We start from the raw sequence: 7608 nt of genomic DNA, 5'->3' as shown, positions 1-7608 counted from the left end.
TACCTAAAAATAGAATTTTTCTTCTTGAGAACAATGAGTGTAGGAACAAAGCAGGCCAAATGAGTAGACCATTACATGGTAAAAATAAAAAAAAAATAGATATATTATGCTGGAACAGCTCCAAGATTTTTTTTTTCTTTCTGAATGGAGATCTGTGATATTTGTGTTCACATCATGATCGTTTTTATTGAGCGATAATTTATATGCCAGCTGATGTCAGCATAATCAGAGTTTAGCATGATTTCTTCTTTTTGCTCAGCAGCACTATATTTACTGGCCTGTTTGGTTTCATTTTAGTGAGGTGCAGCTTGAGCCAATGGAACATAACTTAGAAAAACTCCTGCAAACAGTGTTTCTCCATGCACTTTATACTCCCCCTCATGCTTTATATTGTCATAATATATTAAAGGCTTCTAATATCACCTTCCAAGAAACATCCAAATTTTGCTCATAAATAATTTTTAACAGTTTTGACTTTTCTGAATATTTGTGGGGTTTATTTTTTTAGTCCCACTTTGCCTCACAAAATGTCAGAGTCAGAGGCAAAGCCTGATTGACTGACCCACATTAGACATTTCACAACTGTCTAAGCATAGTTCAAATATCACCAACCCCACTCAAGAGGCCTCTATGGAGTTCAGCAGGTTATCATTTTCCTACTGTTTGATTTGCTTCAGTAACTGTAAAGAAATTAGTTCCTGGCTAGACAGGAACTGGTAAAATGAAAGTGGTGCTGATAGAGGTGTTACTGACATGGACTATTTTTCCCCTGTAAGTGATATTTGTCCTGTCTTGTCCCAGTGCACTTTCTAAAGTCATTACTTATTAATTGCTATACTGCCTTTGTTTTTTTCTTTAACATGTAGAAGTAATCACTTTTTCTAGAAGCTTTTTTCAACCATTTATTCTTTGCATTCACATATCTATATTTCATGCTCTGCAGTCAGCTTTCACTGAGTATAGAGCTGGCCTGCTGCTTCTCTTCCATGAAGCTACTCTTCTGTTGTTAGATGTCAGTGCATTCATGCATGCACCTAGCACATTGAAGAAATAGATGTGAATTAAGACTGCAGAGCTAAACACTGCTGAAGACTACCAAAAAAGAAAAATTAAATCCAAGTTGCACAAATGATATCTATGTCAGAAATTCACACAGTTCCTCTGGCCTCATTCATAGTACATTGAATTTGTCCTATAGCATGCCTATTGTTATTTCAAAACATGTTTTCAGGGCTAGATTTAAACTAAGAATAGACACAGGCACAGTAGAAAAGTCCCTTCATTATCTTGCCTGTATTTTCAGCAGATTCCTGCTGAGACAGTAAATAAGCCAAAGAGGGATGATTTTTTTCTCTTCTATGGAAATGTTTATGTTTGTATTGTGAACTTTTTTTTCTTTCTTGTAAAGGAGATAAAAATAATCAGACTCAAAATCCACTGTCCTTGGGCATGTTAAGCCTTTTTACTGAGAAGAAAAAATAATTCTTCAAGTTGTAGCAACAGTGCTTTTTGGTTTAATCTGATTAGTTTATATTTGAAAAGAAAACCTGCTTTTAAACAACAACAATACCAACAACAACAAATCCATTATATTTCTTTTTAAAATATGCCAAAAGATGACAATTACTTTTAGAGTGTGATCACTTCAAGATTTCGGGTGAACTTTGCCTGAGAAATGTGGTGACACTGGCCCTTCCTGCAGAAACTTTTGTCTGTTAGAGAATCAACTGTATTTTAACCTCTGAAGAACTTTATCAGATGGCACCTAATCTTTAAATATACAGGATTCAAGAATCAGAAAAATAACTTTTCCTCATTACTAGGAGTTACATTTGCTTTGATTGAAGTAAAACCCTTGATGGCATAGCATTCCTTGGCTTATCCAGTCCATTTCAATAGGGAAAATCTGATAGCTGAGTTGAAAGCTGTTTTGGCATCTCAAGTTTAACTTGTAAAGTCTCCTGGTTGAATCCTGGGTGTCTGTTACTGTGTCAGCTGTCATATGGGCATCACCAGATGCTGGGAAAATCCTCCTCTGTGTCAGCTTTATGTGTAGCTTAAGTTGGCTGTAAAGCAAACAGATTCTCTTAAATAGAAGTGTGATAGCAGCTCAGTGGTTTCTGAGTATGGAAAGCTCTCTTAAACAAGAAATCAGAAAAAATGCAAAGAAAGCAAAGTTGAAGAATGGAAAAGGTCCAGTCAAAAAAGGCCTGAATTTATGCACTCTGGTGCCCCTGTGAGTGCCATAGGTGGCCAAAGGTCCCAACAAGAGCAGCCTATGCCTGGTAGATGCCAGTGAAGATGCCTGGGAGTCAGAGTTCTGGTGTCTTTTACATCCTGAGGACTGGCTTTGTGGAAAGTCTTCCCAAAGCAGTACTGATGTGGCAGAGCACAGGAATCATGTACTCTACAGTGTACCCTTGTAATGGTTGAGTCAGAGAAATTAGAGATGGAAAATGCACTTAGGTCACTTAGTCCATTCCCCAACTGTTTAAAGGTTGCTCCCTACAATGTGTTCTTCATTGCTTTGTCTAGTCAGCTTCCCCCTTTTCCCCGGGGGGACCGTTCCACATAGTAATAGACCTCGTTGTTAGGAAAATTTTCCTGATGTGCAGCCTAAATTTTCCTTGGCTTACATTCATCCCACTACTTCAGTTAAAACCTCCTAGTCAGCTTTTAACTTCACCTCAGGCTCTTTTCTTCCATCAGACGAAACAAATGAGTCTGATCAAGTAAAGTCCTGGGTGTTTAAAAAATAATGACAGCCTTACCTCCTAAGACTGATAGTCAATATAGAATGAACATAAAATGTTCAAATTGCCTTATTTTATACGGAAGAAATGAATAAACCCCTGGAAGCTTTTATCACATGTCGGTTGGCATGGCTTGAAAAGTCCAACATCTACCACCATTTACTAAAACACATGGAGTTAGGTCCCATCTGGAACAGATCAAATTGCTCTGGCTGGTCAATCAAACCTCAAAGTCCCATGGAAATTTATATCACCTAAAGGCCCATGTTCCCTTTCCAATCAAGGTTAAGGAATAGAGCCATATACCACTTCACTGGTGACATATATCACAGACCATGAGACACCAGACCAGTATCACCAAGACTTCCACCACTTTGGAGAATTTGGAAGAAACTGTGGGGCTGGATTTCAGCTCAGAGATAGCCAAGTTAAGCTAAGAACTCAGAGTATTCTCCTAGCAGACCCACATGTGTATCTGATGTTTTGATTCTGCTCACAGGGAGAAGAAATGTCATTTTCTATTGACCCAAAATAAATGCTGTCAAAAGTTTTTGAGGAAGTGGATAAAGTAGCAATGCAGAAGCAACAAAATGCTTCAATTAATTCCTGAACCACTGGGATGGTTTTAATATCTTAATAACACAAATATTAACAAACAGAATCAGTCTTTTTTCCAGACTTTTTTCAGGTCTCTTATTTTTGTTTGGTGACAGAAACAATTTGTTGCCATTGCCATGAATCATCACGTGCTTCAGCTGGCTCAAATCCACATTTTTCTGCTCAAAATATGTTTTGAATGACAGTTATAAGCAGTAAAGCTCTTCACAAAGGCTGTTCCAGTAAGATCTGTCTCTGAATAAAATGAGATTTCAGACAAAGTTCAAGATAAATGGGAAATCCAGACTGAGCAGTAGATGGGAATGATGTGGATCAAATCAGATGTCAAGATTATACGATGTACAGCAAGTGTCTGGGAACCACTTCCACAAGCAAAAGCAGCAGTGAGAGATTACTGTTTCTGCCCAGCTTATTTTAGAGAGAGCCTGCAGCAAAACCCAGCAAGAGGTTCTGGTATACTTTTCTGTCTTCAATTTCTACATTACTGAATTCCTCTTTGTTAAAAAGATTTCAGTTTCATGATATCACTTGCTATTAATAATTCCTTGTGCTGGCATGGTGTTTAAAATCCCCTTTCATGCTAAATTTTGCATGATGGCAGAACAAAAGAAATAGTCTTTGCTCTGAAATATACAACTTAGGTGTAAAATAAATGGGGGCAGAATGCAAACAGGATTACAAAGGAGCAGAAGTACAGCATTGCTCAGTGCAGTGGTCCTGCTACACCCAGGATGGCATCCATTCATGCCATCTGAAAGCCTGGCCTAGAGTATGTCACTTTTATTTCCTTTAAAACCAGCACCAACTCTCTTGCATCTTACAGTCTAACTCTTCACGGCCAAGTTGACAACAGAGCTTCAGTAGTGTTTGTTAAGGGGAAGGAAAACTCCATGTAGGGCATGACCAGAAGCATCCAAGTAAGCACAAAATATCGTGCCTTTTAACTCTCATGTGGAATCCTGTGAGAGCAAAGTCTCCGAGCTCAGCCATAGGTTGGGAAATTCCGTGTTCAGGCTCAGTCAGCTCCTGTGCACTTTACCAGTAGTGCTGCCTGCCTCTGTTTCTCTGGCACAGTGGTGTCCAAACCCAGCAGGGGCCAGACAGACTCTGTATCTCTATTGCATCCTCTGGATTATGTGAGCAGAGTGTTTCCCAACCCATGGGATGGGTATGAAGTACGCGGCTTCAGTCACTGGCCGGGTGACACAGTCACCCCCTTGTCATGGGTTCAGCCGTGGCAGTCATTTTTCTCCCTCTTGTAGCTGGTGCAGTGCTGTGTTTTGACTTCTGGGCTGGGAACAGTTGCTTGATAGCGAGCATGTTTTGAGGGTGTTTTTTGTTCAGGGCCTTTTCTGAGCATGTGCTCCAGCCAGGTGGAGGAGGGGAGGCCGGGAGGAAGGACAGACAGGACACCTGACCCAGGCTAGCCAATGAGGTATTCCATACCATAGCACGTGATGCCCAGGATGCATACTGGGAGAGAGAGAGCAGGAGGGGTGGACCTCTGGAGGAAAATGGAGGAAGGAGCACGCGGTGCTCGGCCAGGCAGGGTGGAGTGAGTTATGGGTCGGTGGCTGGTGGGGTGTTGTATTCTTTTCGCTTGTTATTGGCTGTATCATTATTATTTGTAGTGGTAATGGCGGTAGTGATTTTGTGTTATGCCTTAGCTATTAAACCATTCTTATCTCAATCTGTGGGGGCTACATTCTTTGGATTTTCCTTCCTAACTCTCCAGGAGTTGGGGGACTTGGTTTAAACCACGACACCCCTTCCAAACACAGCCATACCAGCACAACCACTGTGCCCTGGCACAGGAACAGCCATGGCCACAGGGCCATGCTGGTGGCATAATATCTTCTGCCCCATGACATCCAAACAGCATCTCTCCCCAAGCTGGCAGCTGTGGACTCAGGATATAGCCTTGTGGTTATGGGTGCAAACAATATCCTGACACAGGTGTCCTGATTAATTGCTCACAGACTGAAATAAATTGAACAGAAACCCAAAAGGACTCTGCAAAATACTGTAGTGAAAGGTCTGGGAGGAAGCTGGAGGCACATAGGCAATATGGCTTTGTGGGCAGAGATGGGTATCCACAGGGGTATCTGGCAGAGGGTACCTGCTTTATCCTTCCAGAGCTGTGCTGAATAACTGTCTTGTCTGTGGGAGGGAGCTCACTCCCAGGCTCTGCATGCTGCCAGCTTCAGCTGGGCTAACATGAAGGAATGCTCTCCCTCACAATGCTTCTATATAAATTATTTTTACATGGGGATTTGTGTGTCGTTACAGTGAATGTGTGTACAAATACTGGAAGAACAATGTGCACTAGAGAAAACAGAGCAAAAAACCACCCGGCTTCCTATTCCTCCCGGGTAAACCTGTGATTTCTCCCACCTTCTTGAGTTGCAGTCTAATACAATATTGTACAGCCTGCTGTCTCCTTAAATAGTTTCTGCTGGAGCAGCAGACACTGAGTACATCACTCACTAAATCCCATTAAATAGTTTATCTTTCAGTTCCACATCCTGAGGAGTTAAATCTCTGGGAGAAGGGAATAACCTGGATGTCCCTCTGGGTGCTCTCTGGTGCTGGATAACTCCTGGCATAGGGCTGGAGCTGAATATTTTGCAGGGGTGTCCAGTTTTACTGTCATTCCTGTTCTTCTGAACTCCCAGTTCCCCTCTTCCAGTTCCTCACATATATTAGGGCTCAAATAAATGTGAAATATTGATACTTCACCACTTTGAAACAAACTGCAATTACCAAACAGAAGATTTGTTTCACTTACCTCCAGCCATCTAGAAGTCAAGCATCTGTCTTACACTAGTTGCTTATTAACAGGTAAGAGGGATGGACACTGCCAACAGTCAAATGCTTTCCTATTTATTTGAAATACCTTTCCTATGCTAGGATGAGTGACACATGTGGAGCCCTTACCTCCCCATGGCTCTACAGAAACCTACAAAACCAAGTCTTAGATCATTAAGGTGTGGTGACTTGAAACCCACCCTCAACACTTGTTTATAGAGCAGCTGTGAAACATGAGCTCATTCTGTTTAGGATTTTGATGGGTTGTGCTGATCACCTATGCTGACTCTAAGAATAACAACTTGGCCTCTAGCCTTTAAATCTTGCTCATCCAGAGTGTTTTGGGTTTCTTTGGTAGAAAACCAAAGATGCATCCGTCAATTATTAAGTAAATTTTGCCCTATGAGTTTCTGCTTTCAAAAATAACAAGGCTGTAGAAGAGGAGGAGGAAGGAGAGACTGAAGATATCCCAAGAGAGAAGGCCAGCAGGGGATCTGTAACAATTCGAGAGCCACTGGAGTGTCAGCACATGAGGTTATTTCTACACAGTACTTTGAATACGCACCAAGACATTATAGCTTTGAGCCACTCACTCTCTGAGCTGAATCAAAATGAGTAACTTAGAGAATAAAATCTCTTGAACTGTTTACCATGGGTTATGAGGCTCTGTTGCATCAGAGTAGCCTGGATGTGATGTCTCTGCAGGTGCTGGGGACATGGTGCAGGGATGGTGCCAGCTGCACTGGGCTTTCTGTCCTTCTTCAGCTGCTTTAGGAGACTTTTGTTTGTGATCTGCACTCCAGCTTTGGACCAGCAGAGTAGCATGTGTGCAGCAGCGGTTCAGCAGTGCGAGTAATGCTGCTAAGAAAGCAGAAAGTGGCAGTGGGGCTGGCAGCGCCAAGCCTTATTTGTATGGTTGCGGATGCAAGCAGATGAAAGCCAAGAAGAGCAAACAAAACCTGAGACAGAGACAGCATTCTTGCCAGCGAAGCAATGCAGTCAGAGCAGCCACTTGTTTCTTGCAGTGCTGAAGTGGTTCAATTAAGTTGAAGGAGTAAAATAATTCCTAAGGGATGAGTCTATTGAATGCCCTGAGTAGAGAATAAGGCACTTTACTGAATGAGATGCCTGAGGGCAGGACCCCTTGTTACAGAGCATTGGAGCTCTTTTGTGCTATGGTGAGGGTGCCCAGACACACCTGAGAGTTTTCACCAGCAGGCTCAGGCTCTGCTCACAGAGCTCAGCATGGGCTGCACAAAACCTATGCATGTGAATTTGCAGCAGACCTTGTGGCTGCAGCATTAGCAGAGCCTTGGCCAGGCTCAGGCTGGCTCAGGTCAGTCAGGACTGATGTGCTCATGCTGGCAGGACCCTACCCTCAAACAGTCTCTCTCTGTGTTGCAGGCTCTGTAGCCAGCTGCTGCGCCCA

Source organism: Melopsittacus undulatus, chromosome 3 (assembly GCF_012275295.1).
Source record: "Melopsittacus undulatus isolate bMelUnd1 chromosome 3, bMelUnd1.mat.Z, whole genome shotgun sequence".
In the NCBI taxonomy this organism is placed as follows: Eukaryota; Metazoa; Chordata; class Aves; order Psittaciformes; family Psittaculidae; genus Melopsittacus; species Melopsittacus undulatus.
This window is presented reverse-complemented; position numbering follows the sequence as displayed.